Source organism: Stenella coeruleoalba (genome assembly GCF_951394435.1).
Source record: "Stenella coeruleoalba genome assembly, chromosome: 4".
NCBI classification, from domain to species: Eukaryota; Metazoa; Chordata; class Mammalia; order Artiodactyla; family Delphinidae; genus Stenella; species Stenella coeruleoalba.
Genome location: NC_137149.1, coordinates 615,461 through 627,693, shown reverse-complemented (window position 1 = coordinate 627,693; position 12,233 = coordinate 615,461).

The window sequence follows — 12,233 nt, the reverse complement described above, 5'->3', positions numbered from 1 at the left end:
AACCTCAAATCCGGGGAAATGTACAGCTATAGACACATTAGAAACAAGGAAAACCTCAAATCCGGGGAAATGTACAGCTATAGACACATTAACAACAAGGAAAACCTCAAATCCGGGGAAATGTACAGCTATAGACACATTAGAAACAAGAGAAATCTCAAATCTGCACACTAACTTAAGGAACTAGAGAAAGAACAAACTAGACCAAAGCTAGCAGAAGGGAAGCAAAAAATAAAGATTAGGGCTTCCCTGGTGGCGCAGTGGTTAAGAATCCGCCTGCCAGTGCTGGGGACATAGGTTCGAGCCCTGGTCCGGGAAGCTCCCACATGCCGTGGAGCAACTAAGCCTGTGCGCCACAACTACTGAGCCTGCGCTCTAGAGCCCGCGAGCCACAACTGCTGAAGCCCAGACGCCTAGAGCCTGTGCTCTGTAATAAGAGAAGCCACCGCAATGAGAAGCCCGCTCACTGCAACGAAGAGTGGCCCCCACTTGCCGCAACTAGAGAAAGGCCATGCCCAGCAACAAAGACCCAACTCAGGCAAAAATAAATAAATAAATAAATTTATATATAAAAAAAGATTAGAGCAGAAATAAATGAAATAAGGGATAGGAAAACAATAGAGAAAATCAGTAAAGCCAAAAGTTGGTTATTTGGAAAGATCAACATAATTCATGTCATCTAGATGGACAAAGAAAAATAGCTCAAGTGACTAAAGTCAGAAATGAAAGTGGAAACACTAAAACTAATGCTACAGAAATAAAAAGGATTATAAGAGAGCACTGTGAACAATGTACACCAACAAATTAGATAATTTAGCTGAAATGGACAAATTCCTGGAAATACAACACCTACCAGGACTGGATCATGAAGAAATAGAAAATAAGAATAGAAATATGACTAGTAAGGAGATTGAATCGGTAATAACAGCAATAATAAACCTCTCAACAAAGAAACTGGACCTGATGGCTGCACTGGTGAATTCTACCAAACATTTAAAGAGGAACTAATACGAATCCTTCTCAAACTTTTCAAAAAATTTAAGAGGGGGGAACACTTCCTGACTCCTTCTTTGAGGCCAGCGTTACCCTAAACCAAAGCCACACACACTAAGACACTACAAGGAAACTACAGACCAGTACCCTTTATGCGCTCACTGGGCACACACTGGGCACACAGGGAGTACTGGCTCCCTGCCCCTCCCTGTCTGCGCCCCCGAGGACTGCCCTCCCGACCCTTCACCCCATAAATCAGCTTCCTCAAGCTTCATGGAAGTGGACTTGCACAGACCTGACCTTACGTGTTGGCACGATAATGTGAATAGACTTCCTCCCATGCTCGTCCCCTCCTTTCTTTTTTTTTTCCAGCTTGTGGGATCTTAGTACCCCAACCAGGCATTGAACCCGGGCCGCCTGCGGCGTCTTAGCCACTGGACCCCCAGGGAAGTCCCAACTTGCTCCCTCTTCTTGAGACAGCACTGGTCTGGTCTCAGGGGCGCTGCCCACAGCACCCAAGCCCTTCCCGGGGGCCCCACCTCCAGTTACCTCCAAATACAGGAGGTAGGATGTCAACATCAGAGTTTGGGGACGCAAACACTCAGCCCAGAGTTTGCATGTCACAGAAGTGTGTAAACCCTCACAGTTCATGTGCGGCATGCATTCTCGGAATCCACTTATTTGAAGACAAAACTGCATTTGGATTACTTGGTTCTTTCTGAATAAGCTTCATTAGTATAAAAACCTTATTTCCTTTGCGTCCCTCGCCGTAAAGATGGATCACGCCCCAACCCCAGCTTCTGGAACCACGTTGGTCCCGTGGTCGTGTGGCTGGTGCTCTGGCCGGTCAGCTCCGTGGGAATGGCCACCCCTTCATCTCTGAGGGCCCCGGGGCTGCACAACCCCATTCTTTGAGGCAACCAAGTGACTGCCTCTTTTAAACGCTTTTCACTTATCGTCTGTTTTGTGACCGCCCTGGACCTGAGGGACGTTATTACCCCTTTCGCTTTAGCAGGATGTGTGGTGCTCATGCAACACAGACGTCAGGGCTGGGGGGCTGGGGGGGAAGCCTCCTCTGTACTTGCCCCGGGACCAGGCGTCACTTGTTGCCCTCGGATGCAGCTTCCCCGGCAGATCTTCCCTCTGGGACGCCGGCGGTGTCCGGCGCCTGGCGCCCGGGGAGCCCACAGCCCACAGCCCACAGCGTCCCACCTGTGGCGCCCCTGACTCGGGGGCACGGCCATGCTTTTGGAAGTTGTTTCTGGAAGGTTTAGCCTCAACAAAAGTAGAATAAAAGGGGAAAGTCTGTGTCACAGGCGGTGTCTGGGTGAGGGGGACCCTTGTCTGCAGGCGAGCCTGGCTCACCCTGCGGGGTTGCACTGGGGTCCAGAGTGAGGAGGGTGCATGATCTCGGCGGGATTAAGGTCAAGTGGAAAGGCCGCGCTTTTCCGCTAATCCAGATGCTATGAGCCAGCAAGACGCGGCATCTGGGCCCTGGACACAGAGGCGAGTGGGTTCCCGGCCGCCACTGCGCCCCGTCCTCCTGCCGGGTCCCCGCGTGGCCCTGGCGTCGAGTGAGCCGAGGGCCCAGCCACGCGGAGTCGCTCGGGCCTCCGGGATCACAGGTCACAGAACCGTCTCGGGGGAGGCGGCTTGTCTCTGGCCCATCTGTGTTCACTAGACGCTCTCGGAGCGGAGCCTGTGGGAGCCCGTGGGCACGTGTGGCTGAAGAGGTTCTCGTACGACGTGTACCTTTCTGTATTTTACGCCTCTTATTAAAATCTACGTGTTTGTACACTTAACCTTTGTCCATGTGGGAGCAGCGCTCGCGCGCCCAGTTTTCTCTGACGCTTCGTTTCGGGCCATGCAAAGCCACTGCCCCCTCTGTGTTCCGGAAGCACATTTGGGACAAACCTTCGGCGGACGCCTGCCCGCGGTGGGAGGGCGGGGCTGGGGACAGGTCCTCCGGCTCCGGTGAGTCACACCTTCGCATCCTGGAAACGCCTCGGGCGGCTGGCCCAAGGGCCGCACCCAGGGTCCCTCCTGCCTGCGGGGTCTCTCTGCGGGTCCCCTCACTCTGCAGCTCCTGAGGGCGCCGTCGGCAGGGCCCGGCACAGGACCGGGCATGGGGAGGGGGCTCTGGGGGCGGGGCAGAATGGGGCCTGACCAGGCCGCGAAGCAAGACGCGCTCGAGCTCCAGGGCAGAGGGGTAAAAAGGACCCTAGTCCTGAGTAATGGGAGTTAATTCAAGCCCCCCGTGAAAGGGAGAGACGGGAGAGACACAGAGACACAGAGATAGAGATGGAAAGAGGCTGGGAGAGACAGAGAGGTGGAGACGGGGCGTGGAGGCTGCATCGCCTGAGGGAGACCAGGGGCTCCCGGAAGCCGGCTTCCCTCCCGGACCCCACCAGTCACGTGCCCGGCGCGTCCTCCACCATCTGGATGCCCCTCCCCCCGAGTCAGCGCCGCCCGCAGTAGGGCTGAGTCCCGCGGGGCTGCCCCCTCCAGCGCCACCTGTACGTGGGCCCCCACTACCACGTGGGACTTCTCCCTGGCAGTGACAACTTCGGTGGTTCCCACCCTTCCTCTGGTTCACCGATTCACTAGAACGATTCAGATCTCAGGAAAATGTATTTACTTGTTCATGATAAAGGACACAGCTCAGGACCAGTGGAAGAGCCCAGTATGGGGTGGGGGTTGCCGGGGTGGGGGCGGGATGGAGCCACTCACTCTCGGCCGTGAGCCTCCCAGCGTCCCCTCGCATTCACCAACCTGGTGCTCTCCAGTCTCACCATTCAAGAGCTCTGACCCTGTCTCCAGCCCCGTCCCCTCCCCGGAGGTCTGGGGGTGGGGGGGCTGAGGGTTCCCACCCTGGTCACTTGGCTTTTCTAGTGACCAACCCCTGTCCTGAAGCTCTCACAGGCCCCAGCGGCGTCGCCTCATTGGCATAAACTCAGCTGTGCTTGGAAGGAGATGGTTATGAACCGCAGAAGACACTCATCACCCAGGAGATCCCGGGGGTCTGAGGGGCAAAGGCCAAGTCTGCCTTTGTTGTCACATAGCGCCCATGAGCTGCCAGGTCCTCTCCATTCGAGCTTCCAGCATCTCAGGATCCGACTCATCAGCTGTGCTAGGGGTGCAGGGTGGCTCATGCGCGAGTACCAACACCCCCTTCCCGGTGGGTCAGGGGGATCTAGAGAAGAGAGGCTGGCGGCTCCCGGACAGGTCTGTGGGAGGACGTCCCGGCGGGGCTGTGCAGATGAGGGTGGGAGGCTGTTTGTTACAGGATGGGGGCTTCCCTGTCCGGCCCCGGGGCCCCTTCTTTCATCTCAGCTGCCCACAGGACAGCCAGGGCGTCAATAACCCCCCAGGGCTCAGGGACACTGCCCAGTCCGCTGTCCAACCAGAACTGACCTCCGGTGATTTTGATCTCACAGGAGGCGGCTGACACCTGCCCATTCTGTTTAAAATACTGATTCTTGAATCAAACACGTGCCCCACACAGGAGGATAAGATTTTACACGCAGTTAGCTGGCTTACTGGTAAAAAAATAACACTTTTTGGTTTTCCCCTGAAATCATTTAGTAAAACAACGTATAATTAGTTTCTGTGATCAGCCGTAGAGATAGAATCCACCCAGACTACGCGACCGTCATTTTCACAACACCCGCCGCTAAACTCTCCAGGCGGCAGCCTCCAGGGCTGCGAGGCTGGAGGCCAGGGCAGCGGCCAGGCTGTGGGCCCTCCCTGGTCCTGAGTGGGGCTCAGACGTGTGCTCCGTGTTCAAGACCACTCCTGTCAGGGCCCAGCATTGTAAGCGTTCCTTCGGAAAGGTGCTATGAGCCTGAAAATAAGAAGGCTGGGACGCAGGACAGAGCTAAGACCTAGCTGGTGTGTGTCGCTGCTAGAGGGGCAGCCCTGCAGGGACTCGAGAGCTGAGGAAGCTACCGGGAGCGGGGCCGGCCGCCTGGGTCCAGGTGTCCCTGTGACTCTCGCTAAAGAAATCAGGCACCCGTGTGCACGTACGTGTGTGCACGTGTGTGTGTGTGTACGGCCCGTCCTCCCCAACGTGCGGCCCCCTCCGAAAGGACGCAATCGGTGTCTTGGTAAATCTGCCTGGAGACACCCCTACCCCCATGGTTTAATTATGGAAATGGGTGCTGGGAAGGAGAAAATGGTAACCGGGGTGGAGAGTAGATCGTCTGTGGCATGAGGCCGCCCAGGCGGTGTAAAGAGTTTTCTTCTTACTCGGGGCCACGTTAGTGAAATGCACCCACCCTGTCCCAAACTCTCAAGAACCGAGCCCAGAAGGTAATCCAGGCACTCACAGGAGAGGCGCTGCTGAGACAGCCCACCCAGCAGGCTGCAAAGGAGACAGCGGGGCACTGCAGGGCAGAAAGGAGACAGTGGGGCACTGCAGAGCAGACGGAACCTGGGGCACAAAACGACAGTTCAACACGTCAAGACGCTTTGCTGTTGCTGCCGAGATTGTCACAGTCATAACTCATGTGTTCTGGAAAATAAATGGAAGCCACAGGCACACAGGCCCTGTGCCACCCGCGCAGAGACCCCTCGGTGGAGGGCGAGCCCCCAGGCCGAGGAGCGCCACACTCCTTCTCCACATGGAAGCCAGGCCTGGGCCTCGGCCCCACGGGCTCCTGGGCTCCTTCGAGCCCAGGCATGGAGGCTCCGGGCCGAGTGGACGGGTCAGCTGCTGCCACCACCCTCCATCTCCAAGTCCGCTCTGAGGGCCGGACACCCCCAGCTGCTGTGCCCGAGTCCCGGCCGTGCTGACGCGGAGGCCCTGGGGCTCCAGGGGTCCCACAGCTCTGCTCGGGGGTGGGAAGGTGGAGGGGCGCTGAGGGCCAGGGCAGCCGGGCCCTCGGTGTGTGAGCCCTGAATTTGCTCTCGGCACCACCGCGAACCCGTCCTTCCAGCAGCTGGACAAGTAGGGGTGCAGAGGCAGCAGTGGGACCCCACGGCAGGGTGGTGGAAGAGGTCAGAGATCCCCCCGAACGCAGACACACACCGCAGTCAAGATGTCTCATCTCCCAGACTGATCTCCGGGTTTAACACATTCCTACAGAAATCCCAGAAAGTTTTATTTTATAGACACTGACAAAACTATTCTAAAGTTTATATGGAAATGCAAAGGAACTAGGACAGCCAGAACAACTTGAAAAGGGACAAAATGGAAGAATGAAGTCAGTGCACTCCATCGCAAGACGGGTATGGGTGGAGGCAAAGACCCAGGACCAGCGAGAAGAGCAGGGGACCCGGAAGTAGACCACACTCACTCACCACCCGGAAGTAGACCACACCCACGTGGCTGATCTTTGACAAAGGTGAAAAGTCGTTTTAACATAGAAGGATGGTCTTTGCAGAGCAACTAGACAGCCACAGGCCACAAAACAAGGACAAAACAAAGGAACAAAAATACCACGACCTAAGCTTCACCCCTCATACAAAAGTGGACACAAACTGATCACAGCCTAGATTTAAAAGTAAGATGTAGAGCTACAAGACTACCCGAAGGACGCACAGGAGAAAATCTCCAGGACGCAGACGCGACACTAAAAGCACAATCCGTAAAATAAAGCACGTGCTAAATCGGACTTCAGCAAAATGAAAGATCCTGTTCGGATGAAAAGACAAGCAAGCTACAGGCTAGGAGGACACACCTGCAAACCGCACATCTGACAAAGGAGCTCTCAAACTCAGCGGTAAAAAACACAAGCCACCCGAATAGAAAATGCACAAAAGACATGAACAGACATTCACCAAAGAGAATACACAGGGGGCAAATAAGCACATGAAACATTGTTCGGTATCACCAGCCCCAAGGGAGACGCAAAGGGAAACCTGAAGGACGCCACTGCCCACCTGCTAGAAGACAGCAGACCGGAAGGGACGCAGGGCTCACGCAGCTGGTGGGAACGTGCGTGTAAGACACACGGCTAAGACAGCTTGACGGGTTCTTAAAAAGCTAAACACAAGCCCGACCAGTATCTCAAAAGGTCACGGCTGTATGACTCCATTCAGGCCACACTCTCGAGATGACAAAGCTCCCAAGATGGAGAGCGGATGGGTGGCTGCCGCGGGCAGGGCGACGGAAGGACAGGACCCTACACGCACACCACGCTGACCCCGGCTTCCTAGGGAGTGCTGTCTTACGGTGACGTAAGATGTCACCAACCGGGGCAAAATGGGTGAAGCGTGCCCGGGGCCTTTCGGCCCTATCTGCACCCTCCTGTGAACCTATACACATTTCAGAACATATACATATGGTCTAATGCCACATCTGTCAACACTCCCTCAAGCCAGCCGTCCCAGCCCGGCTCCCTGGAGCTCAAAGCTTCCCTGTGCACCCCGAGCCCCGAGGTGAGGGGCGGTGGCCAGCGGCATTGAGGAAGTAAGAGGGTTCCGGGCAGAGCAGGTGCTGGGCTGCAGCCTGTGGCCGAGTGGGGGAGAGAGGGAGCAAGAGCGCTGCCCTGCGCCCCGGCGCACCTGAGCTCCCCCCAGCCCCGGCATCCAACTCCTTCTCAGCTCTGCCTCGTGGAGGCGGCCACCTCCCTCATCCCCCAGATGCACCTGTTCCCACCTGCCCCCCATCCCGCAGGGCCGCCCTCCCACGCACGCAGCCCGCCAGCCCAGCCCCCTCTCCGGTCTCCCACCTGCCGCCCTCACCCCACACCCCTCACCCGATGCCCCTGGCCTCTCTCCACCCTGGTCTCACCCCTCACATTTGCTCATCAGAGACCTGCATCAGACCGGCACCTGCTGCTGTAACGCCAAGGTCCAAACCCAAGTTTTGCCACAAACTGGCTGGGAGGCCTTGGGCCAGAAACGGTCTTTGTTGGAATCCCTGGGTCCGGGCCCTCTGCTTGGTTTGCTGCCCCTCAGAACAGCGCCCGGCTCGGCGCTGGCTTTGAGTGTTGGTGGGTCTGCAGTTCAGACCCAGCTGGGACCCAATCAGCTGGAGGCTGTGAGCACACGTGTCGGGGGGAGCGACCGCGACCCCTGGTGTCCCCATCACCGGGAACACTTCCGTCCCCTTCCAACGCGGTTTATTCAAAACTCCTAAACGTGGTGAAGCACCTCTACCCCGCTTCTAGGCCCCCCTCCCAGGGTGGGGTGCACAGGGGTGCCAGGCCTTCGTACCGTGAAAACGGCCCTGGTGCAAAAGCTTCCAGGAAGCCCCACATCTTAAGGAAGAAGCTCTCCAGCTCTCGGACCTGGGCCTCCTTCCCACCCCAACGCTCGGCCTGTTCTTGTAATGCCTCCCCCTCCCCTTCCAGGCGGGGGAACCTGTCCTTGACCTGGAGGAGCTCTGCCAAGGACCCCTCTGCGCTCAGGGCCCGCGGCTCCCCCTGGGACGTGCTCGCAGGTTCCCTCATCTCCAGCCGCGTCCCGGGACGTCTGTTCTCTGGCGAGTTCTTTAAATGGTGTCCTTCCGTGACAAGTGGAATAGATTTTTCCTCCTTTGGTTTTCTTCAGACATTCCGAGCAATTCCTTCAGTTCAGACACTTTCTTGGATAGATTTTTATTAATTTCCCTCTTTCTGTGAAAAACTGTCTTCATAAATTTAAGCTTTCTGTCAAATTCCTCCAAAGTTGATCCACGAGTTTCCTGCCTGTGGACAGCTCTCCTGTCCTTGTCCTGTTCTAAGCCCTCCCCAGAAGACGAAGACTCCTCAGGTGATATACCACCAGAAGAGCAAAGGTCTCCAGGCCAGAGGCCCATCAGCACCTCGGCACGGTGACCCTCCCGGGGGACCACGCCACGCACGGCTCCAAGCACCGGCCATGAGGCGCTGCCGTTTCTGAGTCGGAGCCCCGGCCATGGAAGGCCGAGTCCCGCCTGCGCTGGTGGCCTTGGATTTCCCCTGTCTGGGTCAGGAGGCCCCACTTCTTTGGGTCCAGGTCGCTCTCCCTGTCCCATTTCCTGCCTTCCGCCAGTCTCACAGAGCGATTGAACTGCTGTTGGGCGGGAGGGGCTGCCGGGGCTGGTCCTTCCCTTTCTGGTGGCTGGGGCCCAGAGTCAGGGAGCGGGTCAGGGCCATGGTCGCCCGGCAGCAATGGGAGGTGTCCAAGGTGGCTTGAGAGGGCCGTGCGGTGGTGGGGTGCACGGTGAGTGGGACGAGGCATTTCTCTTCTACCAGGTAGTAGCCCCTTCCAGCCAGAGGTGCCGAGGGCCACAGGCACAAGAGGACTCGGAGAACGTCAAGGGAAAGCTCAGGGCTGGATTCCCCATGCATACGTGGGTGGGGTCCTGTAGGAGGGGGAGTGGGGCTGGATTCCCCATGCACACGTGGGTGGGGTCCTGTGGGAGGGGGAGTGGGGCTGGATTCCCCATGCACACGTGGGTGGGGTCCTGTAGGAGGGGGAGTGGGGCTGGATTCCCCATGCACACGTGGGTGGGGTCCTGTAGGAGGGGGAGTGGGGCTGGATTCCCCCTGCACACATGGGTGGGGTCCTGTAGGAGGGGGAGTGGGGCTGGATTCTCCATGCATACGTGGGTGGGGTCCTGTAGGAGGGGGAGTGGGGCTGGATTCCCCATGCACACGTGGGTGGGGTCCTGTAGGAGGGGGAGTGGGGCTGGATTCCCCATGCATACAGCTTGGGTGGTGGTGGGCGGAGGTCCAGGGCACGCTCAGTTGGATGTGAAGGTTGCCTTTTCTCCTGGGGGGAAACCAAACCAGAGACCTTGGGATCTGGTTCCCTAAGTCCAGGGGCACCCACGGGGCTCTGGGTGCTGGGGGGTGGGAGTCCCCTGCTCAGTGGGGCATCCAAGGTGGGGACCTGCTACTGCGTGGGTGACTCTGGGGCTGACTGTGGGGTGGTGCTTTGTCCTCTTATGGGAGTAGGTTCAAGTGCAGTTAAGATTAGATGTAAGGTCCCCAGGCTCAGGTAGGGCCACGGGAATGTCAGTGCGCATCAGTGGTTGGCCTCTGCCCGGCTTGGGGTCCAAGGAGACCTTGGTTTAAGGTTCCTAGGTGGGTCAGGGCAGGAGACCTTGGTTTAAGGTTCCTGGGTGGGTCAGGGCAGGAGACCTTGGTTTAAGGTTCCTAGGTGGGTCAGGGCACACGGGCCTCTGACGGCTCTGCAGGGAGCCCACTGAGAGGTTGCATGGAGGTGGGCAGGGGTCCCAGGAACTCTCCCTGTGAGTCAGCGGCTGGCCTTTGTGGAGCAGGAAGTCCAAGGTGCAGGCCCTGGATCTGGGGTCCGGCGGTGGTCCAAGGCCGACCGGTGTCCCAGTAGGGGGTTGGCGGCCACCCTCTGACCAGCGCAGAGCTGCAGGCCCGGCCCGGCGTCTGTCGGGGGCGCTCCGCCGGCCTGTGCGGAGCCGGTTTGCGACGCTGGAGGTCTGGGAGGGGCAATCTCCGGCGGGGTGGGGGTCCGCTGTGCTGCGGTTCCCGGCGCCCGATCCCTCGCTGCTGGACGGGACCGCGAGGGCGAGGGGCCGGGCCAGCCCCGCCGAGGGGCGAGGGTGCAGGAGGCGCCCGGTGCGGGTGCGTGAACTCGCCGGCCCGCAGAGAGGCGCGAAGGTGCACGCGAGCACCAACGTGGAGTGCACGGTGTGGGCGAGGGGCCCGGGGCAGGACGAGTGGGCGCGGGTCGCGCCGTGGGCTGGCTCGGGGAAGGCGGCGGCGGAGGACGCGGCGACGAGCTGCAGGAGTTGCAGCAGAAGCGCCACGTCCTCTGGGAGACCACGGCCGCGCCGGGCTCTTATAACAGCCCCGCGCGTCCCAATGCCTCCCTGTGATGTCCTGCCGCGCTTCCAAGCCTGCCTGGATCCTGACGCTGCAACTGCTCGCTTTTGTTCCTCAGCTTCTGCCATCTGATAGCTGGTTCAGAAGACAGGCCCTCAGAGAAAGGGAGATGGACTACGGGCGGATGGGCTGCAGGCGGCATGGGGCAAGGACAGGGGAGGCGAGGCTCTAAGAAGAGGAAGGACCTTCATACCGCAGGGTCCAGGACAACAGAGGGAGTGGGCCACCCCTGTGGCAAGGTGGATGCATCCTTCCTAGATGGCACCTCATCGCTCCTGTGCAGTCGTCACCAGACACAAGTCCGTGTGCCTGAGGCACCATGAGGCCAAACAACACCAGAACATCAGAGCTGGGAACAGAGAGAGGTTCATTGCAGGGCCACGCAAGGAGACGGGTGGCTCATGCCTTAAAACCCCCAACTCCCCGAAACCCTTCAGCGAAGCCCTGTTATGGGAAAGGAGGGGGGGGCGTGGTTAGCTGTTGCACACTCCTTGGTGTCAGAGCCTTTGTTTCTGAGGTCAGGTCATGGTCAGGTCACAATGTTCCTGTAAACCTCCACCAAACAAACGTTATTCTCTCTTCTGACAGGAAAGGGCAAGGTCCCAAGGCACAGCTGTCACCCTCTGAGGTCCAGGTCCTGCCTAAGAGGAAGGGGTCCCTGCTTGGGAGTGTTCATCAGCACCCGGTCTGGGTCCTCCCGCCGGTGCCCAGGCCCAGCTAAAGAGGCAGATCTCAGGCTGGTGGAACCAATTCCAGGGCTTGCATCTGGGCTGTGGTCCTAACAGCCCCCAAATAAGCGCCTCTTCATTACAGCCAGGTCTTTGTTCTTGGCTAACAGAGAGAAGAAACAAGCAACCATTGGGGCTTTCGGGCCCTGGTGGAGGGCTGTGGGGAGGGTGGCTCTGGCTTCGCTCTGGCTTCTTTTCGGCACTGGCTGAGTCTGACCCGGAGCTGTGTGACCCTTTGTGGGGACAAGATGACTAAGGAGATGCATCAGACGGCACTCCTTCTCCCCTCCCTCACTGTGCCCCCGGCTCCGGGAGGACCCCGTGGCCCAGGCACTTGGCTGACGGCACCCCTTCTCCCCTCCCTCACTGTGCCCCCACCTCCGGGAGGACCCCGTGGCCCAGGCACTTGGCTGACTTGGACCCTCAGGACCCAGGCAGGGTGTCAGGTTAGGGGGCAGCTGGGTTACCTGAGGCCGGCTGTCTCCTTGCACAAGGGCCACGGCCTCTGTCCAGAGGGACTCTCCAGGCAGCTCCCCATGCAGCCACAGGGACTGCCTCCTTCACCCTTCAGCTCTCCCATCACTAGCCCCACACTATCTTCAAGTGCACAGTGTCCTTTATCATTTTCCAATAATAATTAGGCTGGGGCTTCCCTGGGGGTCCAGTGGTAAAGAATCCGCCTGCCAATGCAGGGGACACAGGTTCGATCCCGGTCCGGGAAGATCCCACATGCCTCGGT